A 26,445-nucleotide genomic window follows, 5' to 3' on the forward strand; every position below is an offset into this window, starting at 1 on the left:
ACTGACATACGCTGTGGTGATACTGAGCTTTAGTCACGTTCCACAGATCAGCCCTTCTGCAGGGCTTCAGTTGGAAAGTTGTCCTTGAAGCCTTAGAGAAATCCTCTCAGTAGGGAATGAATTTTCCTATTTTCTTTTCCCATTATTCTTTGGGGATTGTGATGTATATCACATACAAGTCTTTCAGCCTTGAAGCATGAAGAGCTTCATGAAGTTAGCAGGTGATTATGAATTACGTAAGCATTTCAGAAATGCAAATGCTGATCTTTAAGTAGACCTTCAGCATGCTTGAATGCAATCCACTGTATTAACATCACATTTAAAGTACGTATTTGCATTTGCTAGGAAATTGTGCATGCCTGTGTGTCATTTTGTGCAGTTTCTTTGATCCAGTGGATAGGGAAGATTGGTGAGATGAGTACGTCCTACAGAAAAAACTTCACAACTGCTTTGAATTAAATTTCCTATCAGACCCCTGGAGCAAACTTCAGGCTGATGAGCAAACTGATGTACTCAGAGAATATTCAACTTTGCCCCGAGCATCTAATCCTTACGCTGCAGTGCCAGCAGGCTCTGGGCATTACCTGGCTCCATCACCTCCCTGTGTTTCAGCTGCCCTTGTGCTGAGGCCATATGTTTGAGGCTAGGCAGCTGAGGTGTCCTGCAGCCTTTCAGACAGAGCCTGATGTGGTGTGATGGAAGGAGACATGGCACTAATTGACAATGTGTCTGCATTGGCAGCCTGGGCAGGAGAAGTTGGGTCCTGTCACAGAACCTGCTTCTGGGAGTGGCCATCTCAGTTTAACTGTGCATCCAGTACTACAGCTATGTGCCTGTTTGTGTTGAAGGATTGGCCAGCCTTTAAGGCTTTAGGATCCAGAACCCTGCCTGTTTGCTAAGGTATTTTCATTGTCTGGTTATTGGCATGCATCTTGTTGCTGGACTGCAGTGTGGACAAAAGTTCTTGTCATACTGAAAACAGGATTTGAACTGCATCCAAAGAGCGTGGAGTCAGTGCAGCTGTGTGATGGGGAGTAGCTGGAACATGCTTTCAAAGACTTGAAACTATTAAGCACATATTCAAGGAAATGACATCTGAAATGCTTTTATTTCTGGTAGTAACTGATGATTTTCTCCAAGTACTGCTTTGATTACTAATATAACCTCTTGTATCAAGATTCTAAGACTAGCAGACCCTAATTTCATGAGTTGCAGATGGTAATTAGAGATGCTCCATCTGCTTTATTGTGATATACACCAGTATATGTTAATAATAGGCAGCTTCTCATTCTGAATGCATTCTGCTAAAATCTTTGTGCTGTTTGGCCCGTTATGTAAAGGATGGCACGAGTGACTGGCAGTGACGTAATGACCTGTCACCACACAGCCTTAACGCAGAAGCATTTTGATACAGAATCCCTTTCTATGTACTTCAGTCCCTTTAAGACTCAGCAGCACCCAGCAGCTGGTTGAGTATCCAAGGCATGCAACGTACAGAGGTGGCAAAAACTTATGGAAGCAGCAGAAGCCTTCCTTCTGAACAACAAAAGAGGGTTGCTGGCAGAAGGTGATAACAGTGCTAGTGGCTGTTTAAATTAGGGAAGGATTGGATGTGTTCAGCGAGGGGGATATTGTTTGTTTAGGTTTTCCCTCCTGGGAGTAGTTTAGTATTTCAAGCACGTTTGGGAACTCTTTTTTTTTTCCCCAGTGGGCTAAGATGTGAGCTGGACAGCCTGTATGGACTTAACAGAATAAGCCTTAACAATGCTTCAGAGCAAGGAATTTCATATCCTATAATGCCAGTTTTGTTTCTGGATGCCTGTATAGACTCACTGTGTGTTCACTGACTTTTCTTTCAGCTTAAAATACACAAGAAGATGCCTGTTTCAGCCTGTTGGGGCTGACAAAATACTAAAAATAGACAAAACCATAGAATAAAATGCAGCTGAAGCCAGTTCTGTGTGGGGAGTCCCTCTGTATGCTATATCCAAGGGAACAGCTGGAATCTGCTACTGACAACACTTCTATAAGTCTGAGTTTTTTTTCTGTCTGACTGTATGCTTAGTGCCCTGTCCAGCAAAATGGAGAGCTGAGGCTTTTCTCTTTTTCATTCTCTGTCTGCAGAAAGGTTATTTACAGCAGCATTGTCTGAGTCATTTTGTCACTAGCTAGTTCAAAAGGTTCTGTGTAAAACGTGCTCCAAGAACAGCACCCGCAAAGGGACTGACATATAAATCAGCATTCAGAGATCGTGAAACATAAAAACACATTGCTCCGAAAGAAAAGACTAAGATCCTCAAAATAATTGGCAAGGGCAATGGAAATTATTGAAAGAATGAATGGGAGCAGCTACAATTGTTGCCAAAATCATTATGGTCATCAAGCTGAAGAATGAGCCTGGCAGCAGCAGCAGTACAGCCAGATGGCCAAACAACACAACTTATCAGTAATCCATCCATTTGTCTGATTGGAATCTCACCCACCCACCATCTCAGGTGGGGACTAGAGAGGGGTTCCTGAAATGAGAGTCACTAAGCTCCTGCAGGTCTCAAAAAGAACCAGCTACGGATGAGGTGCAGGTTTGATAGAGCCCTGTGCACAAATGTTGCATCGTGATGTCAAAACAGATTGGTTTTGAATACTGCAGATCCCTTACTCCACATGGCTGGGCTGAGATGCTGTCAGTATGGCCATGTGTGTGTCAGCAATTAAGGAACCTCTGAGAATTCACGTACAGACTCATGTTGCTCACCTTGCAACATAACTTCCCAGCAGAATATGAATGCCTTAATACGGAAAGGAGCCTTGCTCTACACTTGCTAAGTGCTCTTATCTCTCAAGTAGTCTGAAAAACAGAACTAGAATAAACTAAGTGGAATAGGGCGTATCCTTGTCTCTAGCTTGGATTTTGCCATAATATTCTTATCCTCTTCATAACACATCAATCTTCAAGAGGCAACTTTCTCCATAGAACGTCAGCTTAGTTTTTTAGACCAACCTATTCAACATCTAGCTCATCTAGCAAGGTAGAACCAATAAACACTGACATTTACAGCAAACCCCACCATCTTTATTTGTAGCCTTCTCTTTAATGCTAGCATCTCAGTATTATCTCTCTTTCTCACTGACGAACATCCTGATAACCAACGGCAAAGACTTGGTGTAGTAAAAATAAACACTGGAATAGCTGAAACTGTCCTGGATGTCCTTTAGTAAGACGTCAGCTCTATGAAGTGAGGTATGCGTCAGCAGTGTTAGCAAAATAAATGTGCCAGGGACTGGTTCTCCTTTCCTCTTATGTTTAAGTAAGCCTTTAAAAGACAAACAAAGCTCCCCTTCAGAATGGAACTGAAATGCAATACGGAATGATTCACACCAAATAAATAAATGCTTTTCAGTTGCAATCATTCCCTATTGAGTTGAAGTGGTATAATGCTGTTTCAGTCTCATCACTTCCAAAAAGCATGCACAAACAAAAGAGGTGATTTTAACACTAGGAGGAGGAATGGCAGCTCACACAGAGCATCCAGCCAAAGGATCAGGAATAATTTTATGATAACAGAACTGAAATCTATGCCAGTTTACAATTTCCTCTACAATTAATTTCATTTCTTTACTTCATTACCCAAAAAATTGACCCTGAAAATCATAATTCCCAGGCATTTCATCTATGTGCAGTTTCCATGGGATTTGCCACTGAATAACTCAGAACACTGGTAAGGTTAGTCCAGTTTAATCTGATTTCCAACGGGGCTCCCACCCACCTTCATGGGAGCATTCAACTCTTACTCCCATCTGCAACATCAATCCACCTTAAAGAGTATCTGTGAACACATACAACAAAATTCTTAACGGTCATTTTGAGCACTAATGCATGCATAGGAATGCCCCCCAACTAATGCTGAAACACAACTGCTGTCTGACAGCTCTGTAGCAACACTAAATAGTCATTCATCTGCTTAGCCAAGAGCAAGAACTGAAGCAGTGGGAACGTACAACATTTGAATCAGCATTTATTAGCAAAATGTTTCCCTTGTGATGTACAGAAATCCTACTGACTGCAAATATTCTTGACTTTGATCATACTTAAAGCTGCTAAGTTCAGCCAGAAGTGATTCACAAGTGACTGGGCTGGGGATTTTGTTAGCAGTGGCAGTGAGCTGTCCTGTGTGAATGACCACTCCTGCTGGCAGTACCTGTGCAGTTCTGTGGGATTCTCCTCTCATAACCACCAGGCTTCTTCTCTGAAAGCTTGTCATGTGTACAACAGGCAGCTCCAGTCCTGCAAAACAAATACATTCCGATGAGATTGCAGTCTGAGATGCTGTGAGTCATGACACTCATTTTTCACATACAGTTTCTATTCTGCCTAAATCTCATTCCCTTTAGACTCAGCCCCCAGTGAAAACACTTTGCTTGGGGTCTGCATTTGTTCTTTCCTTTAATTCTTTCATATTCCTTGAGATGTGAGGGCTGATACTCCAGTGGAATAGAATCTAATTTCTCAGGGTTCCTATTGATTACAGCAGGGTCATTTGACATAAGATGCAGCACGTGTGTATGTTACAGTTGGCATTTCAGCAGTTTGCCCACGTTGGCAAACAATTCTGCTCCAGAATTTGAACATTAAAACAGCAGACCTAGGTGAGACCAGAGTGCATTTAAGTTTTTGGGTATGCTTAAACAATCAAACCAATATATAGGAGATTTTTGTGAATTATCATTAATAACACAAAGGTGTATTTTTAGTAGTATTTGAAGTTCAGTTTTTAGTTAGGTTTGGGCTCTATGTTACGCCTTTCTTTAGTAAAAAGAAAGAACAGCCTCTATATTTCCCAGTGGTGCTCATTTCTGATGCAAACTTGATGTCAATCTGACACCATGCTGCAGAAATACATACAAACAAAAAGCCTTCATGTACCAGAAAATTAACAATTTAACAAGCAGAATGTATAATTCATACAGCCTAAAAAGACAGCAGGCTCCAAAAACTAAAAATACCTTGCCAGCTTGAGGGTTTTTATTTAAATTTTAAGACATTTAAGAACATCATATTGAAATATAATACTTACATATTGCCAGATTGTCTGAAGTCAATCCGACCATCTTAACTGCTTTCTGGTTGAAAAAAAAAAAAAAAAAAAAAAGAAGAAGAAGAAGATGTGAAGCCATTTTAATGATCTATTTTCTTTTTATGAAAATCTACACAGAATTAGTTGCCATTATAAAATGATATATCAGACTGCTTAAAATTTAGTTATATATATATATACAGCAGTTATCAGTGTTGAAAGGTCTAAAGTTCTGAACAGCTGAGTTTTCATAGTACCCAGTTTTTTGGTTGCACACTAACCATGCTGCACCTCTCTACCAGGAAGAAGCAGATTAATTCTTTCAGTTCTCTTTGTAATTCAGATCCTCCTGAAGCCACTGGAAAGATTTCTATTAAGACAGCTTACTGGGACTTCACTGTCGATTGCTTGTCTCACCGAGGTGAGTTCTTCATGTTGTTATTTCAGGACTTCCAATCTCAGCACTACCATCTGTAAAGCCCTTTCTCCTCTTGAAACTGAGGTTGTCTATTAAGAAGAGAGCTATTGGACAGCAACAGATGCTTGTTACTGGTCCATGGCAATATTTCAAACTGTGTACATTCTAAACATATACTTTCAGTAAGTGTTGAGGTAAGAAATCATACCGAGGGTAAAAAATGTCCTCAGGTGACATCAAGAATGAAGGAGATTTGCTTTTGACAGGCAAAAGGCTAACTGTCATTCTTGCTCTTGCAGGTGTGCTCTCACAAGGCTGGGAAAGTCTTTATTTTTGGGGGTTTCCACGGTAACGTTGGCAGTCCTAAATGGAAACAAAAATATTTAAAAGGATATGTTAAAAGAAAGTGGGATTCAAACATGACTGAGGTTTGTGTTTTGGTAAGGGTAGAAAGCAGAAATACTGTTGTACATGGATTTTAAAATTCTATCTAAATTAAATCCAAAGAGAAATTCAGGCACATTTTTACAAACTGTTGTGGGTTTGGCATCATAAAAAACACTTTACCAAAGGCCTTCCAAGGGTCGGCAAGGCACAGACTGACTCTTTTCATGCTTTGTTTTCTGAATTAAGTGGCTGTTTTCTACAACTTGAATTTCCATATAATCCAATTGATCATTGCAGTAAAAACAGCTGCTGCCAAAAATATAGAACACAAAATTCTATGCAGGTTTCATATGTTATAGCAGTAGCCTTTAAATGTTTGGAAGGCTTAAAAATGAAACTTATGCCACCATCTTGAAAAGAAGCCTGCAATGCTGAAGAGAGAATTCTTTCTTGATTTCTTTCTTTTTTTTTTTTTTTTTTAAATTTTTGTCCTGAAAATTAAATCTGGTAAGAAACTGTAGCTGTGTCGCTTCAGGGTGGAGAACCCCAGTGTGTCGAGCCCCAGTGTGTCCTCCATTGCCTTCAGGAAAGGAGGGCACTGGCCCTGCAATGCAGTGTCTGCATCACAAGTTTCAAGAATCGTATCATTATAGAACGGCTTGGGTTGGAAGAGACCTTAAAGATCACCCAGCTCCAGCCCCCTCCCACAAGCTGGTTGCCCCCACTAATCAGGCTGCCCAGGGCCCCATCCAACCTGGCCTTGAGCACCTCCAGGGATGGAGAACCCACAGCTCCCTGGGCAGCTGTGCCACCAGGCCTGGACACAGATGGGGCCTCACAAGAGCAGATCAGATGGGGACAATTCCCTCCCTGCCCCACTGCTACTTCCCTTTGAAGAGAAAGATTTCTGGAAGCCTCTGAGGCTGTAACCAAGTACCAGGCACCAGCCAGTTTTCTTTTGTGCCCTCAAGAGCAAGAGAGTGCCAAAATGACTCAGACAACGATGCAAACGTGAGGGAAGCCCTGACACTACATCACCACACTGGTAATAGTGGGACAGATCCCAGTGACCTCAGGAAATAACAGAGGGAAGCCACCTCTTTTCTATTGCTGCAGCAGGCTGAGAAGAAGGCTTGAGAGAGAAAAACATCACCTGTGCCCTTTCCTTTTGCTTGCTTTTGCTTCCAATGGAAGACAGCAGACAGATGGCTCAACGCTGAGGTGGACTGGGGACCTGGTGGCAGTGCTATTTATACACCGGGGTTGGAAAACAGCACTTGAAAGTGCCTCTGTCACAAGGTCCTGCTTGAAAACAATCCCGGATCTGTGAAAACTTCCCAAAATCGCTTTCCTCAGTATAGAAGCCGGATATATATTCGTTGAATCAGGCTCTTAATTAGGTTGGATACAAAGGGCTTTTCCCCCCACAGTACTTCCTGGTCAGCAGCAGTGCCCCCTGCTTTCCGCTAACCCTGATGTGCCATTCTGTGGGTATTATTTACTTTCACAAACACACCGAAGCAATCAATAATTGATCCCCTTTCTTCCCCCTCCCCCTTTTAATTTATCAATTATATTTTTCAGGCCACACTTCTTCCCACTTACTTGGGCTGCTCTTTTCATTAAAACAAGTTCTCCAGCTGCCCCCAAATGTTTGCCCTTCCTGTCCATTCTTGGGCATGCCAAAACTGTTAGTGCACAACAGGAAACCAATAGCTTGTGCTATCGGGAGACATTTCCTTCACAGCACAAAACGTCTGAATAATAATTTCAAGCAAGGCTTCACCCATTTCCTGTAAAAGGAGGGAAGTTTGCCTATCCTAGTCCCTCAGAGCTCTTTGTTTCCATCCCTTCATGACGTAATGCTTTCTGCACAGGGAAGATGGATCGTTTTCCCTTAGCAGGACTGAATTCAATATCCTGTGTAAAGATTTGATACCAGTATTCCGCAATGAAACATGCAACGCATACAAATAATAAAAAAGATGTGCTACAGTTTATACTTGTAATGTCTCTTTTAAAAAATAAATCAACTTTTTGGTGTCTGGAAAATAGCTGAAATGAGAACATGAGTGCTAAAGACAGCGTGTTTTATTAAAAGTTTTAATGCAGTATTAGCAATGCAGGTGTCAACTACTGCACATCCTGCAGCAGATCTAACAGCCCACCTGCATCAGCTCTCGCTGAGCACCAAAATGCTCCAGACTGAATTGTCCACTATAAGGCTCTGGATTTTACAGGAGCATTGTGAATAAACTACATCAATTGAATACATCAATTGAATTGTGAATAAAGTACATCAATTAAGCACATGCTTAACTTCATCATTGGAGTTGGAAGGGACACTTGAAGGCCATGTAGTCCAACTGCCCTGCACTGAACAGGGACACCTACAGCTGGTCAGGTGCTCAGAGCCCTGTCCAGCCTGACCTTGGGTGTCCGGTGCCTGTATGGCAAATAAAATAAAATTAAAAAATCTCTTAAATAAATGCTGAAGAGTGACTAAGTTTGTTAAGTATTATGCTACATCAAAGCCTTAATATAATGGCACTGCTTTTGGAATTGTTAAAAAAGGAACTGCCAAGCAATGTGCGTGCTAATACTCCAGAGCTGGAACATTTAGAGATGTTTAGGATGCATAATTTTAGGAAAACTGTCTTAAAGTGCCCTTTATCCAAACAAAAGAGACATAGAAATTTCTACATATGAAATGCTGTTTCAACTGAATCCTACTAAGATGCTACCTAATCTATTTTTGTTCAACGATGCAACTTGGAATCAAGTATGCAGATTATTTAATTTTCAACAGATTTTTTTTTTTTTTTTTTTAACAAGCTTAATAAACCTTGTGGATATGACTTTTTTATCTCCTGCTGCAGCAATCCAGAAAGCTTAAAAGGAAAATTTGTCAAAGAGTTTAAGTACCTTAAAAACTGCTAATGTCACAATTGTTATTGTAATGCAGTCTTAATTATATTATTTGTCCTCACGCAAGCATAATAAATGTCTCCCTCCATTATTCCGAAGACAATAAAACTTTCATTACATTTGTAATGTTTTCTGTGTGTTTGTCATCTGAAATGTTCAACCCAAATACGAAGTACTACATCTCTCTCACTCTAATTCCCTTGCTTCAATCAAGAGGCTGAGAATTTATCATTTTCCTCCCTCCTCCTTCAGCACGTATCACATGCCCTCCCCAGTGTCTCCCTCCAACGCTGGGAAGCCACAGGTAGAAGGCACCTTCCTTCACACAGGCTCCAAACACACCTGTGTGAGCTAAATAAACCATTTCAGCTGCTTTCTGCTAGGAATCATGCGTAAGAGCAGCAGTTTGCGTTTCAATTTCTCTTGCTTGAAAGGCAGGAAGGTGTTTCCTTGCTGCAGGCAAGCAGGACATTTGCATTTCATTGCTTCCAAAGCAATTTGTCACTTTGGGACCAAAGCAACAGGGAGTCCGTGCCCTGGGAAGTTTTCATCCACTCCTACAAACTTCAGTCATCACTTTCCCCCTGAATGGCTGTAAGATGTGGGACATCACCACTCTCTCTGTTTGTTTCACAGGCCCTGCATGGGTTTTGATCCACTTCAATTGGGGCTGAGGGCAATGTTTCCCCCTCTGTGTCTTTGACAGATCATAAAACTGCTTTCTAAAGTAAACAAACAAACAACAAAACAAAACAAACCTGCAAAATATAATTCCTTATCTTTTTCTAATTTTATGACCTTAAATTGGTCCATCTTGTTGAAAACCTTCTTTGAAGGTGACACTCCAAAGCTATTATTGCCATTTGGGTGTGACTAGGTTACATTTAATTAACAAGATCCCAGTGTCAGTAGTTCATTCAGTGGTTGGTAAGTGAATCAGTTCCGACCATCTATCCACAAAGCAGAATAGTAGGTGAGCTGGGGTGCTCTGAGGAAGCAGTGCAAGTATTTAATGCCCAAAGAGACCAGGTAGGAGGAGGGTGGACATGCTGAATACATCTACTTGTGCCTACTGGTAGGAAAAGCTAACAGTAGTATTACCCTTTCGGCTGTTTCCAGCGTGGAAACCAGCATTCACAAAGTGCTCTGGAAAGGTCTGTTTGTAACACTATGGACTGACAAGAATTGACATCCAAGTCCTCTTCTTCCCATTATTAACCTCTAATATTGTATATACTTCAGCAAACTTCACTGAAAATCCCATGACAATAAGATTTTGTGCTGTGGAATGGATTACAGAACTCTCCATCTGTCAAAACACACAAATAAGTGACACTTAGGCCTAACTCTCTTCTTGTTCAGCAGAGGTTCAGAAAAATTAGGAGACTCGATGTAGGTCAGACTGGAATCGGTGAGAAAGAAGAGGCTGACATAGCAGTCTAATAGCCATTACAGAGGATGTAACTGCGTGCTAGCTCCTGTGATAGAACACACAGTGCCAGAGTACAGATGGTATATGCTTTCTGTGCATAGTAGTATGCATATCCAGGTTGGCAGAGAAGGTCGAGTGTCCTCTGCAGCAGCACTGATGACATGGCTGGTAGGGAAGGGGAGGATGTGATTCACACACTGCCCTAACAGAACAATGCCAGTAGTCAGGAATGATCAGATGTCCCCACTAAGCTCACAGAGACACAAAAGGAGCTAACAGCTGACATTTTTAACACTGGAATTTTCAGGCAAGTCAGATCATTATTTTTTATCAGAATCATGATACAAACAGCATATCATATGTAACTCCTGCCTTAGAGTCCTGCAAGTCTCAGAAACAAGAAACCTGTTTAATCTATGTTCCTTAAGTAGGTTAAATCCCTCTAACACCTTTCATGCCAGCATTTATTCTGCACGGTGCTCAGGCTCTCATTATATTTGACATTTTATCTTCGTTATTGAATTGTCTTTTCCTTGTTTTGCTCATTCACAGTGTATACTGGCCAGCCTACAAAAACGTGATTTGAGTGTTTTAAACGAGACTGATATATTTTGACTGTGTCCTTGCTGATATAAAGAACTGTAAAGCAGCCAGCTGTTCATTGTTACTATATTAAATAAAGCAAAATTCCCTTGTGATATACTATATACTAACAAATGATGTAATGAAGCTCTGGCCATGTGAAAACTCTATCATGATACCACCCAGCATCCCCATGAGCAGCCAAGAGGCCAAATCACTTGTCTGAGAAGCCCCGTTAACACGTCGCCCTTACAACCCAGAGCTGTAATTGCTTTAACCTGACACGCTGCTCATTTTCTGTCCTGCGTGCTCCAGTACGTGTACACATTTTTTTCCTCTCTGCTGGAGAAAAGGCGTACAAAACAAAGCCAGTTTAACACATTTCTCTGCCTTCTTTCTACGTGCACCAGGGTGGCAAAAGGTACAATGCAATGGATGGGGAGAACTGGGAGCAGTGTATGGCCTATGAGACCCCACTATATCTGGGAAGCAGGAAAGGATGTAAGAGCAGGCACTGCTTTTACAAAGGGAATTTTCAGGCAAGAGAAACCAAATCAAAAATAGCAAACCAGGTTTAAACCTTCAGAATGCACTGATAGTGCCCAGTACTTCAAGGGAAAACTCAGATGTGTGGGGTGCCTTCCAGCCAGTCACATGCTGCATGGAGACATGGTGATGGAATCACGTCACCTATGTAAGCTACTGGCTATGGAAATTGTGCACTGCAATACAGCTCTAGCTGAATTTGTGGAAGGTTTACACAAAAATTAGCCTTTTGTGAGTTTACACTTTAAATTTGATTTATCTATTTTATCTATTGCCCTTTTCAGAGCCCATACAAGGTAGTAGTTAGCTGGATATGGTGGAGAACAGGACTGAGGGCACTGCAGTGACACAGGTGTCTGTACTATGTGCTAACTTGCTTGGAGCCAGAACAGGTATCTCCACTAAGCAGTGCAGACATACCCTACCGCAAGCACTGAGATGAGCAGAAACTGATTTCACGAACACCAGTCCCCATACATGAGTTGTATGATTAAAGGTTTCAGACAAGGAACAAACTCCCATCTGAACTCCAGCCCTGCTCTGCGGCAGTTTTGTCTAGGTGCTACGTGTTCTCTCCTAGAGGGTTCATTGCAAAAACATCAGTGGCCTTTCACTAGAAAGGAAGGGGAGGAGGAAGAGCACCATATGGCATATCCCCAGTGGGTGCATACCACAAGCCTTTCCCATGTTTACAGTTCTTGGCCATGGTCTGAGCCCAACGTCAGGCTAACCTTGAACCTTGCAAACTAAATACAATCCTGAGAGTGCAGCTGGAGCAGGTGGGAGAGCCAGATAAAGAGCTCAGTTTCCAGAAACAAAAGAGAAAGTATTCCCCCCAAATCCATGCTGTTAGAGCTATCCTTGCTGCTCTGACAAGATTTCATTCTGGAAATGGCAGTGGAGTATTTTCACCACCACATATTGTGAAGCTGAATGCAAATGTTCTACAATTTTGCTGCCCAAATTGCATGGTAGGATTCCCACACCTTAAGGACACAGACTGCTGACTCACCTGTCCTCGCTTCCAGCCATAGGGAACTGTGCTGCAGAAAAGCCATTAAACAGAACTGCTCCTGCTCCATAGTCTGCCTGGAGATCATAAACACACGTTCCCTACCTATGCCCTGGGAGGTGTCTGCTGCCAGCTGTGCTGAAGCTGCCCAGCTTCCACATGAGACCTGTGGTGGAGCTGCTGACCCAATTGCAGCACCTGGGGAATGCTGTGTTAAAATTCCTATGGGCAGGTGTGACTGTGATCCAGGATCTGAGCCTTCATGGAGCGCTTTTATTTATGCAAGATAATTAGTGGTGTAAATGAACTGGCAAGAACCATTTTTGCATGAAAGTCCAATAAAAAAAAACATCCTTAATTGTTCTCATGGCATCTGAGGCTGTCTAATCATGAAATACATGTTCTGTGTAACCTCTGTTTTTTAATTCCCTTAATTTTTGAGCAAACAGAACTCCCCTCCCCATTCCCTCTGGAAGACAGATAATATGTTATGAAGTATTTTGGCAGAAGACACCGCTCATTGTATTTATTGGCGACATAATAATACATTAAAGTAAAAGGGGAAAAATTAAAGCTGTTAGAAAGAGGTCAAATTCCAGCCGTTTCTCAGGAGTAAGGTTCAGTTTTGAAGTCATTTTTCAAAAGAGGTTTTGCATTTACAAAATCTAATGAGGTTAATTTGAGACTGAATGAGCTAATCATCAGTTTGGTATTCTGGACACCACAGATTTATCAGTGTGATAATATCATTTGTCATGTTTCTTCTGGTACCCCATCAACAGAATCATTTCTACTTCAGACCAATGCTCTGACTTCCATGCTCCTGAAAGCTTGTGCTGTTCCATTGTCTTAACTCTGGAGAAAGCATTTCTGGGAGGATCACTGCCTTGATGTGAGCAGTTCTGGGTCTCAGCTGTTAGTGCAGGAGCACTGAGTGACCTGCTGCTGCCCATGGCCATGGGACTTTATTGTTCTGTCCTCTGATATCACTTATAGAATAATTCCCAGGAGCTGCTGGGTTTGAGTATTTCCAAAATTTGCAGGTTTCACAGTGTGGCTTTGGATATAAATTGTACATGGTAGGAAAGGGGAAAAACAATGGCTTGCCTTCCACCTCTTAGTCACAGAGCTGAATCACATTGCCGTTTAAGAGCTGCTTACTGCCATATTTGCAGGAGGCTCGTGGTTTTCTCTCATTTCCTGCTGTGCACCTCCCAAGCTTCTCTCCTGCCCTGAACAGCCAAAGCCCATCATCAGAGCTTCCACGGAGTGAGAGCTGAGAGGGGCCGCATCCCCTTCGCAAATGTTTATTATTTGATTAATTAACTCTAGCTTGGTGTTAATCACTTGTGCATTCAGACAGTGGAATCATACAGGAAGAGAACAATACAAAGGAAAATACCCACAGTGATGATTTCCATTTCAATGCGAGGAAAAAAAAAAGAGGGAAAATTTCAATCTGAAACCAGTCTGCCTTGTCCATGACTCAAACCTGCCAATATTGCTGGTTTCCATCTTGCCACTGAAAGCCCACATGTAGACAGTCATTAATCATGGTGAAGACCCAGCATGAGCAGTCCTCCTGCCCTCAGTGTATGTTCCTTATCATGAGGCTCCACCATGACACAGTTTTCCCCTTTCCCTATTCCTGTTTCTGCTGACTTCACAGAGCACTCATGAACCAGCCAGCATCCACTTCTTCCCACCTCTCTTCAGATGCACCTACAGAAAGATTTGCTTTGTTGGATATTTTGTTGTCTGGACCACAGTGTGTTGAGCTGCTGCTCCTTAAAACTGTGAGAAAATAGCTAATGTAGTACAATGGCTATCTCCACCCTACACCCTGTGGTTTTCCAAAACCACAAAACATGACGACACGGCAACCAACTTCCCTATTCTTATACATATAAACGTATATCTGTGTTTGCATTACAGTACGTTCATAATTAAATGGACAGTGAACAAATCTACTAATTACAAGTTTTACACAGAAGATGTTGGTATGCAGCCTTTGGATAAGCCTGCAGAACTCCAAGAACTTTGAGAGGAAAACCATCAGAAAAGATCTCTGTTACATGGTTAACTGCACTTATGAAACTCTCTGACCAAGTAACTGCACATTGGCTTGAAACTACAGCTGTGAGCTGTACAAAGGAAATGACGACAGGATATAAAGGACTAGGGAATATTCAGTATTTACTAAACAAAGATCTTCATTTGAGCGTGTGTCCAGTCATACCACAAGTATTTGACAGAAACAGCTCCCTGAGCTTGGACAGGTCACAGAGTCATTGCTGTTATTTTATATATATAATATTATATTATAATATAATATTATATAATAATAATATAATAATATAATATATATATTATAATATAATATATATATTATGTGCACATACAAAAAATCACTTTGCATTAATATACTTTCAATAGCAGATTCTTTCTTCCCCCTTTTTAAAATTGCCATTTTAAGCTAGAAAGGCAAGCCAAAAGGTACTGGCAAATATGGGAATAAGACCTGAAAACCTGAAAACTTCATGATCATTCTGAGACACACATTTCACACCTTAATTTTTCAAAGGAACTCTCTTCAGAAGAAACTCTTTCAAGCTCAGGCCAAAACTCAGGTTAGAATCACACCAACTTGCTGAAAGGGATTTTACAACTTCATCTGACTTCTGGGGGAACCAGAGAGTAGTTTGGGTAATCTTTAATATTACCAGATGAGAGCTGTTCCTATAACACAATATGTTATGTCTTTTTCTTGGGATCTGAAGAAAAGGGCTGTTGTAAAACAATATTATTTATGGACTGTGTTGCAGTGTTTGCCAGACAGTAACGAACAGGCGGTACATCTCCAACCAGGCAGCACGGAGCCTGGGGCTGCAAGGACAGGCTGCCACCTCTGAGGAGCCTTCAGCCTAAAGAATCAACAGAGGCAAAAGGCCAGAGATGGGTAAAAGTGATTTGATGACTTACCCAGCTTCAGAGCTGAAGTAGACTCCACTGGAAAGGGGAGTGGTGGCTCCACACTGATGATGGACTTGTTTCTGTTAGCAGTTTTTCCTGCTCTCATTTTACAAGGGACCTCTGTCTTCGTTGCATTCTCTGAACTTTCCATCCTTGATTTTTTGGTCAGATGTGTCTCCGCTTCTCTCCTCAGCTGCTGTTTGGAACAAACTGACAAACAAACATTTGCTGCTGGGTCAGTGTAAAAAGTATTTGCTTGATTCTTACCCACAATGGATTGAAGAGACAAAAGAAAATGGCAGTGAGTCATGTTTTATGTACTTTTTCAATACCTTTTAAATGCAGCTGGTTCTACATTCACCTTCATAGTTCAACTAATATGGAACTCCACAAGAGATTTATTCTTATGCAGTAAAGCTCAGTCCTTCTCTAAGACTCCAATGTGCTCCATTTTCTTTTACCTGTGTGCTTAACATTCATCCCAGAGCAGCTGTGAGCTACAAGGACACAGATGGGGAAGTTGTGTTATTTGTGCCTTTCAGGATTGCTAATTTTCTCGAGTTGACAGCCCAAGATTAGGTGAAAATTTGTTGTAGGGTAGTTTTTTTTTTTCTTTTTTTAAGTAGTGCCCATGCACAGATAGCAAAAGAAATAGCTGCACAGCATCCAGCTAACTGTACAGGGACCCCAATCATTATTTGGATGTTAGCTTTGTATTTTATGATCTCATTTTTCCTTGTAAGTGTGGAAATATCAGAGTTTCACTCAGCCCTACCAGTTTGTTCCAAAGTCAGGGGAAATGAAAAACAGTATTGAACAACACAACAACATGTCAGGAAAAAATAAATGGAACGGCTTTGTGGTGTCAGCTTGTGAAGAAATGAGATGAAATATTTTTTCCATGTGCTGAATGAGCCCAGACAAAATCTGTCTCGATGCTAGGCTCACTGCAACCTGCTTGTATCATTTTTGGAGACATGAGAAATCTGCTTTACGGCAGGTACTCAACTATGCTGTACACTGAAAAATACTCCCTTTTCTCAGAATGAAATTTTTCACAGTTAGATAAGATACAGTGGAAGATATTTGCTGGAGTCTTCTGGTACAGCCAAGCACGTTGGCTGTGACTATAGTCACTAGAACTCTTCCTTAGGCTCTGACTCCTCTTGAATCAGAACTAAATGAATAAACCCCAATAAAAGGAGAATTCAGAAAACGGAGTGCAAGTTCCAGGTGACATCATATGTTGGAGAATGAGTTCTGGGTGATTGTGGGTTACTGGAAGTCTATGCTGGGTGGACCTAAATGTGCTTTTTTATTTTTCTTTCAGGCTGAGGATACCGCTAGCTTCCACTAAGTTGATTTCAGGTAAATACATATTACTTAAGGCTTAACATTTTGGCTCACAGAAACTTCAGGCCATTACTTTTAATTAAACAAACAAGACCCTCTGAAAACTTCATGGTATCCCAAGGAGAACTCTCATCCATGAGTAAAAGATACTTTTTCCCATCTCTGACCTACCCGTATTCCTGTGGGTTTCATTCGCTATCGTACCACTCTCAAACTGGAAAGGGCATTTTCTGCAAACATTATTCGCATTAACAGCCCTAAAAATGCTTATTCCACGGTTACGTTCCAAGCACTGGCAGGACACTTTATTCACTGCAGTAACTGAGAGCACTGCTTGTTCTCACTGTATCTCCCAGGCCACAATCACGGGTGTCAGATGTGTTTTTGCTAACAAGACTGTGGAACTGGTGAGCAGAGAGATTTCCCACCCTTCCCTTCTCCCAAGCATCCGTCAAACCGCAGTTTCGGAGTGGCCACACCCTGCTTGTTATTGTTCGAGTAAAATATGAAAGGTGGGTTCTTTTTATATTTTCCTTAGCCTTTCACCTTTATTTAAAGTAGAGTGCATTCAAGGGACATCTGTGTTACTGGCAGTAAGATCACGGGAGGGAGCTTTCTATAAATACCACCACTATTAAATAAACTGCTGGAGCACGGCATTCACTAGCACGATGAGTTCAGTGCTGTAGTATGTGTTCCTGCCAGAGCTGACTCTTAGTGAAGCATCCTTTTATTTTCATTTTGGAACAGTACTTCTAATGTGCAGATGAAACTGAAAGGTGAGATTCCGAAGATGCGCTGCCAAATGTGCCAAATTTCCTAGGCGACACTGGCAGGATGGCCAACATCCAGCAGTGGTCAGTAACACCCCACTAGTTCACAGAAGTGTTATGATGGTTAAAACATTCGTGTGAATGAAGTACATTAAGTTTCTCTGACTGAATGAGTCATTACAATACAGAGATTATTTCAGTTTAAGATGTTTGGCATGTGAAGGAGTAAGGTAAATACTAGATCATGTTCTTCTGTTTTCACAACTGAAGAAATGTGAACGCCATAAAACGGAGTGCAGACTTGCAAAGACCTACAGAAAACCCATCCAAGTATACACTTACAGCAGCTTTCTTAGAATAACGTAGACATACCCCAAATCAGTTCTAAATTGTCTTGGTCAGAGTTGGCCTAGGTCTAGTCAAAACTGTGATTTACTGAGGAAATTTAGGAAATTATCTTTCCCAGCTCCTCACTCTAAACTTTTATTCTTAAATAATATCTCTACGTAAACCCAACTTGAATGCTCTAAAGAAATGACTGCAGCGAAGACAATATAATTTAACCAAACAAAATAATAAAATTGAGGTTTGTCTGGGAGAAACAGACACAAGAAAAAAGAGTGTAAGACGATGTAGGAAGTGATAATAGACATGATTTCACCAAGAGGGCCAAGAAGCAGCAAAGAGATTATGGAAGAAAACCTACAGAGTTGATTAGAATAATAGATTGTTTTCCTATTCCCAAATATCCTGTGGAATTTAATAGACACGTTGAAAGAAATAAAGTGGTGGTTTGTTTTGCTCATGACATGAGGGAGTTTAAAGAGTGCTACATAAGCCACAGGTTGGCCAGTATTAAGCACAAAGGTTTCTCAAGCATAATGCCTACAGTCCAAATGATGTAATTTTAGAAGTTCCTATTGTATACGACGTTCCTTTAAGGGAGAAGCAGATTCAGCTGAGAAGCATGAGTGTTTTGATAAGAGATTTGTACAGATGTTGGAAGCATGTATAACTCAGAGATGTCTGTTCAAAACCTGGACCCATGGTTCTAATTATACACCATGGAAGGAAAGCTGCGTGACTTCTGAAGAACACATGGAATCAGGATATCTATGTCTTATTGTGCTGACCCATTCAAATTAGGTCCAAAATACTCACTGCTTTTCTCACTTAATTCTTTGGAAAACCCATAACACATCTCTTAGAATAAATATACTTTAAAAAGCATAAGAAAGAGGAATCAGGACTGAATAGAGAACAAAACAGGAAATCTTCTTGCCACCATATAAATCCACTACTAACCCACACCCTACGTGAGGGCATGTGTGCAGTTCCCATGCCCTCATCATAAGATCAGGCAATAGTTCTGAGAAAGGTAACAAAGATGATTAAAGTTCAGAAGAGCTTTCATACAAAAAAATTATTAGGTGGGCTCAGAATCTTCATGCTGGATAAAGAGGGGAAGGCTGCAAAATTCTTAAAGACATAAAGGGCTTAAAGACTGCTGCTTCTTTCAGCACAAGAACCAGACACAAACAGACGAAGATACAGAGAGCCAGGTTCAAACCAGTGTAGATTTTCTGCATGCCACAGGTAATAGTAAAACTGAAAAATGGATACAATAGATGCAAGAAATTTATGCATGTTTGTAACAAATCTGAATAAGGACATGGAAAAGTGATCCTTAGTGGCTGCTATACAGACAAATATCAAGAAATTCAGGAAATTCCATAAACTAAAAATAGCTGGAACACAGGAGTCTACATGACAGAAATATCATATATTCCTACTCTTCTTACTCTTCCCTGACACTTCTGTTTTATTCCAACAGGTTGGGCACTGGACACATTGATGTTCAGTGTTAGATCTCCCGAAACAGTAACATTCTCGATGCTCCTGGATTTTCTCTAGACACTTCAATTCTTCCTGCAATTTATCATTGACTCCACTGACCATCATCTGTAGTTTCTGCCATTTTTGACATCTTTCTATATGATGAGGTATGAACAAAGAATCCTGAACCGATGGGAGTTCAGCCTTTTGGTAAAAACGTGCTCCTCCTCACCTTCTGTCAGCATCCCTTCCTTTAGGTAAAGTCAGTCTTTGGTCCTCAGTACCACATCTGTCTTAATGCTGGCCCAGAACACTGGGTGGCAAACACGTGTACAATGACAAAAATGCAGTATTAGCACAAGTTCATTTGTCAATAGATTCAAAATCAAGAATGGGGATCATAGTTGTAGCAGTCTGCTAATGACTGATATTTGGTACATTTCTCATATATCTACTGCAGAGGCATGAAATTGGTTCTTCATGGCTAAAATGAAGATTTTCCTCTAGGTCATTCCCTGGAAATTATGCTTCATGTCATGACAGGGACATTTATATATATATATATACATATATATATATATATATTTAAATTTTTTAAAATTTTTTTGCAGGACTGATTGACTGTGCTCTTATATCTTCTGTTGAGATGCAGCATTAAAAATACTGAGTGCTGAAAAACAATAATGTTGAAGGAATACAATTGCCAAGTAAAATAAAACAGAATTAAATGTAAACTTCCACCATAGAGCTCCCATATGTTGGTATATGAGCCTTAGGAGGGCAGGGTAGGCCTAACAGAGATTTGTTTTCTTTGGCCAGTAAACACCCAATCATTTCTTAACTTGGCTCTTGTTTGAGATATCACATTCTATATTGACTACCCCTTTGTTCCCCCTGTTTTCAGTCTTTTAAGTTTCTTTAATATATGACAAGGTCTTTTAATTCGTTATCAGGGTTTGCTTTTTTTTTAATTCAGAAGAAGGTAATGCACTGTGCAGTATATTAAAGGGAAGCTAAATATTTCTGGTGACAACTCAACACCTACAGAGTCCAAACCCACTCCCTGCTAACGTTGGTTATCCTATCCCCTCTCCCTTAAGCCACACGGATTTTTGATTACAGTATAACCGCAGACTTGCATAATAAATCAGTCACTGCAGTAACACAGCAGTAATGACACATTCAGAAGTGTAACTTGTGGCACTCAGCCACCAACCAGGGGTCTGTGGGGAGCTGTGGTTCCCTGGGGAGGGAGGGCTGGAGCAGGCTCCATGTCTTCAGGGCAGTCTCACGGCACTGAGGACAGTGGAGCTTGTACTCTGTGTTTTAAGTTAAGCTGTCAGCTTGTGAACTGACGTGATTGCAAAAGCTGATTTAGTCACACTCAACAGAATGACTGTTCAGAAGCAAACTTTTATGATTTACCTCAGAATAAGCACAAGCTCTGGCTGGGGCAGACTCTTGAAGGTGCTGGGCTGCGGGGGAGCTGGTCTCCTTGCCCTCTCAGAGGTTCATTTTAGAATCATAAAATCATTGAGGCTTGAAAAGACTACAAAGATTATTCAGTCCAACCATCAGCCCACCTCCACCATGCCCATTAACCATGCCCCTCAGTGCCACATCCCCATGGTTCTTGAATACCTCCAGGGACCACCATCTGGGCAGCTTGTGCCAATGCCTTACCAACATGCTGGACTTCTGAGGGGCTTCACTGAGATAAGTCTTCATGGCCATCTATGAAAGGAAGGTACTGATCATTTGACAATTTGTCTTCACATGGCAATTACCCCTTGATTCATTTGAGCCCCTGCCCTAAGTCCCTCAGCACGGCTTAGCTGGAAGATCCTTAATTCAGAGCCACTCAGTCATTTTTCCAAATTTCTAAATAAAAATCAATACATCAGTACAAAAGCACTAATTTGTGCAATATCATTGCCAGGCTCCATATGGTATTCCAATGACTGGTCTGGATTCATAGGCTCCTACCTTATAGCTTCACACCTACCACACCTATAAAAAAGCAGTTACAGCATCACTGTATCCAAGCATATCGTATAAGCACACTGATTAACTCAAAGCACTGGGGATGTCTAAAACACAACCAACCCATTGTGTTTCATCTAAAGCTGCATGTCTGTTATAATGGCAGACGCTGAAATGCCCCAGATGTGTCATTGCTGAATAGGATGATGCTACTGGACTGTGGCATCAAAAGATGCCTCGTTTCTTGAGACATCATTAAGAGGTAGGGCTTTCCATATCGTATGGAAAGGAATACGAGAGTGCAGAACACCTCAAAAGGAGTAAGAAACAACAACAAAACCCAGCATTGCAGCTTTAGGACCAATCCACCGCGTTACACATTTTACATTTGGAGAACTGTCAGGAATTCACAAACATACAGCAGACACCAAGATTTGCAAGAGTTAAAAGAGCAATTCAAATCTCTTGAACTATATTTAGTGTTCGTAAAACTTGCTACGGTTCATGGACCTGTTTCTTCCATCAGTTAAGTTCGTATTTCTTTCAAAGAGCAACTCCCTTTTCGTACTTTTAATAACGCTGGTTTTCTACTAACTGAACTTTCATTGAAACAGAGCAGCCTCTAAAAACTATACTGGCATAGACACTTACTTGGATTAAAATACTCATTTTCCCACTTCGCTTCTTTACACACAGGCTTCTCTTGATTCATTTTTTATCCCTCTCTTACTTGGCTTTGTCTGCAATTTCATTGATTTTTTTTCCTTTTTTTTTTTTTTTTTTTTTTTTTTGCCATCTCTGGAACGTAATGAAAACATGCAGCGTTAACGCAGACTTGGAAATAGCATAACAGGACTGCTCATCCCAAATATAAACACATTCCTTTTTCTGCACTTATCTGACACCTTCCTTAACAAAAACACATGTACACTTGGAAACAGAGAATGGCTGTCACTGTGGTCCAGTAGTTTTATTGTAAGTTGTAATGTCTGGTAACTCTACTGCAGAATTAACATTCTATGTCTATACAGAATGTTTACTTATGCATTTATTAATGTGCACAAAAATACAAATATTTCTATATTAGGGGCTACCTGTTAACTGAATATAGTTTCTGCTGCAATAACATGCTAACAAAAATTGTTGCTAAAAAAAGCTGACACCTTCATAGCATGGGCATCTTTAACACAAAATACAGGTGCCTGTAACAAGCTCTTCAGATCAACTGTATTCCAGGGATAGGAATTAACATCTTAAAATCACTGTTCAGGAAATTGACCGCACAACTTGCATTCACAGAGCACCATATCAGGAAGAGCATTTTAACAGCATTTTGAGTGTTTATTACTTAAAGTGAAAAGAAGAGCAAGAGCAGAATATTAAGTTCTAAACATAATGGGTAAAAATAATAATGAAAAAGTTTATTAAAATTTCACTATAATTTTTTTATGGTAGTCACAAATCTGAATTCAAGTCAGGTTGCTCCATCTCTTCCTCACAAAACTGATTCCATACAGGAAAGACAGGCGCCGTAAAAGGCATCAAGTGAGTGCTGTTGACAGGGCATTAGGCTGGAATACCAGACAGGAGAACTTTGGCTTCAACAGCCATTTCAGATCACTAGAGCTGCAAACACACAGACTATAAAAAGGAAAAGTACACCAATGACAATATTATGTTCTGGGCAAGTTTCTTTAACCTATTTACACCAAGTTTGGATTTGACGATCTGAATTCCGATAGAGAGCATTTCATTAACCATGTGTATCTAAAACTGCTATTGGAGATTCTCAGATGGCACCTATCAACAGCATATAAAGCACATTTGCTTTATGTCTCACTACAATTTAAAAAACAGCAGACTGTCTTTGCTGATGTTATACAGCTATTTCTGTGCTCTTAAGTTTTGGACAAAACCCAAAAGTTTCAGACTGAATCCCAACATACTTACATTCAAATACTATCTCATCTTGGAACTACTGAAAAACATTCTTTCAAATAAAGGCACACAGAGCTCAGCTATCTACTGAAAATGATCCAGCCATCTTCTGAAGAATAACAAAATATTAACAACAGCTTGTGAGCCAAAAAATGATTACTGAGCACCAGCAACGTGTGTTCTTGCTACACCTACCATGAGAAAAGGCAAAACCACAATCCGATACCTACAGTGACTATTTTTTCTCTCATCTAAACTCAACTCTTGCAAAAGAAGAGTGGGGTTTTTGAACCATGTCAGAAATGAGTGGGGAGGAAATGAAATAGCCACTTTGGCTCATTCACTGAACTTGCTATGAGGATGGACAAGAGCTACCTTTTCTTAAACAAGGTGATCCCTCACTGATTCTGGCATGAAGCGGCTCATCTGTAAGCAGCCAAGTTAAACACCTGTATGCCAGACAAAACCAGCTGTCTGTGTGGCTCTGCCAACTCATCTGCTCAATATACCTCCTACTAGTGGGCTGTGATCTTTCAGTAAATACACAGTTCAAATGCAAGTGGTTTGTTTTTCTTTTTTTTTTTTCCTGTTCTCTTATCTTAATTAGCACCTCAATTTTCTAAGAAGCCATTGATTAACTACAATGATACTGCTGCCTGTATTGCCACCAACAACTGGGCATCAGCTCAGTTTAACTGGCTAACGTAGAGATAAGAAATATGCACATGAAATGAGTGTGCATTATAGTGGTGTTGTCTTCTCAGAGTTATTCTTAAGCCCATTTTCAAATATGAACTTCTTTCAACTAAGAAGAAGAAATACGTGTTTTCATCGCTCACCTCAGTGAAAAACCCCAGCAAAGACCCCAAGAAACAAACTTTGAGGAAGGCCTCCATTACTCAGCCTGACCCACCATGATGTGCCATTTGCTTTAAACATGTGGTAACATTTCTGTTCCCCTCACTGCCTAAGGACTTGCCTTCTCCTTAACTTCCAGGTCATTTTACCCATCTGTTCAGGGAAATATGTGAATATTTATCTGGATGAAGGAGAAAAAAAATTAAAGCTCTCTGTAAGAATTTTCATCTCTCTTCTCTTTCTTTTCCTGAGCATGGCAGTTTTGAGGAGGAGAGGTTAAATTTCTACCAAAAGACCATGGATCAATTTGTGTGCACTCACCTTTGAAATGTTCCTATCAGCTTTGCTCCATGTTTGCTGGGTGCAGGGAAGCTTCTCCCCGCAGTGAACCCTTTGTTCCCTCTTTGTTCAAACAGATATCTCTATTTTCAAACTGGTAAAGCTTAACTAGAGCTACGTAGGATGGATCTGACCAGGGAAGCTAACACAAACCAGCAGGACACTTTTGGGGTTGTGTACATTCCCTTTATATGATGTCACGCTTAGTTCTGACTGGGGGGAAGTGCATTTATACGATTTACTTTTCTAAAATACACAAGCAAAGTACAGAAATGATTTGAAAGTTGTTAAATTCAGTATATTTCAACATCATTTATGGTGCAAAATAAATTAAAAGAGGTGAGGTAGATTTAGATCCTCAGTCCTTTCACAGCTAGGAAATGTTTTCTGTAATGTTTATGGCTATCCATAAACTGCAATATAAATACAAAACTCTACCTTTAATGTTTAAAAAGCTGTTGTCAGAAAGATTTTGTAAGTGCATTGGTGTATTATTTAGTTCTGCTGTACCACTGTAAGCACACACATTTCATTGGTTTGAGTGCAAGCTCTGGAAGACAGTGCTTTTCTTTGGATGGCATATGGTCTGGAATAGTAAGCACATTATCAAGCACATTTATTGCAGTCAGCTCTCCTAATGATAGGGATTCACATCTTTCATTTTTCCTGAACCTCTTTCTATAAAGAAATGACAGGGTATGACAAAGGAATACTCACATTATTCTGAAGGAAGAATTTATCCATTATTTTGAAGTTTTATATGTATTTCATCATTACATCTCAGCAGAGGATGGGATGCATGTCCCGTGGCTGTGTGCTGTGATTCAGAATATTACAGGGAACTGGATCTTTCCAGAGAAAGAGCAGGAAAGGCATGACTGCTGGTACAGCTTGTCTTCAGGAATAACTCCCAGCAAAGTGAGCAGGGCTTCCCTGAGCAGAAAAGCATCGGTAAGAGTTTGGAGAACTGAGGCTCTAAGCTGGAGTTTTAGCTTTCTTGTTTGTTTTGATCGTTATCATCTTCCTCTTACAGCACGAACCTGTGAAATCTGCAGGCTTATTTTGGGATAGGTTCCCTGTTTCTTCTTCTGGCCCCTCCTCTCTCCAGGTTTTCCCTGCTGCTCAGGTCCTGGTAGAAAGGATGCTGAACGGCTATTTACAACCAACTGTGCTCAGACCAAACAGCGCCAAACTCATGTTCAATCTGGCTGTAAATGCTGATGTTTCAGCAGCTGCTTCATAAGTGGATAAATGGCACATCAGTGAGGAAGGGCAGCAGCAATCCCAGTGTGAGCTGCCCCCCCCCCTTACTAAGGCATATGCTGCCTTACATATTCCTTTTATTGATATAGCCCTGGATGAAGAACTCTTTTTTTTTCCTTTTTCTTTTTTCTTTTTTTTTCGTAATTACAAGCATTTGGAATTAAAATATATGAATGCATTTTACAGGAAACTACAGGAAACTACATTTTTGCTAGTACTGGAATATTTGCTTAAGTATAGATTGGTCCCATTCCACGTAAATAGGCAGAATTCTTAAGAGAACATTGGGGAAGTTCTGTTTCCTGTAGCTACAAACAAAACAGAAGGGCAAGAAAAGAAAACATTAAAAAAAATCAATTTGAACTCAACACTTAAAAGCAAAATCATACCCTTGATTTCAAACCTGTTCCATAATCAAAATTATGGGATGGAATATTTTTGAATAGAAGGCATGTTTCTGTATTAAAGCAATGTTCGATTGCTGCTGTCAGAGTGGCAGGATCTCCAGCAGTGTATCTGCACCAGAATCAGAGTTCACCCCATTTTAACTACTGATTTGTGTGAGGGAACATGAAGAATTTAATCCAGCCTGCAAATTATTCTGTTTCCCTTCATTCTTTTCTCTGTGTCGGATACAGTTCTTTGGTGGGTGTTTGTTTTTGCAGCCATAGTGATGAGATATATTTGTTGGCTGCAGTCAAAATAGTTCCCAACAGTTATCTACTGGCATCAACTTATTATTCAGCAGATCC

At 40.6% G+C, this 26,445-nt stretch overlaps 1 long non-coding RNA gene across 2 annotated transcripts; it reads right to left on the reverse strand.

Annotated features, from left to right (window-relative positions):
• Positions 1 to 2,857: 2,857 nt before the first annotated feature.
• On the reverse strand, positions 2,858 to 24,538 carry LOC122163255. Of its 2 annotated transcripts, XR_006169868.1 has the most exons (7): positions 24,413 to 24,538; positions 20,996 to 21,046; positions 20,738 to 20,861; positions 15,360 to 15,560; positions 5,699 to 5,853; positions 5,073 to 5,118; positions 2,858 to 4,282 (listed from the first exon to the last, which is right to left on the reverse strand). It is a non-coding gene; the product is annotated as an uncharacterized LOC122163255 (long non-coding RNA). The 2 variants fall into 2 exon arrangements; XR_006169869.1 differs by lacking the exons at positions 20,738 to 20,861; positions 20,996 to 21,046.
• Positions 24,539 to 26,445: the final 1,907 nt, after the last annotated feature.

Source organism: Centrocercus urophasianus, unplaced genomic scaffold, assembly GCF_019232065.1.
Source record: "Centrocercus urophasianus isolate 14NV4802_14NV808 unplaced genomic scaffold, USGS_Curo_1.0 seq_23, whole genome shotgun sequence".
Lineage (NCBI taxonomy): Eukaryota > Metazoa > Chordata > Aves > Galliformes > Phasianidae > Centrocercus > Centrocercus urophasianus.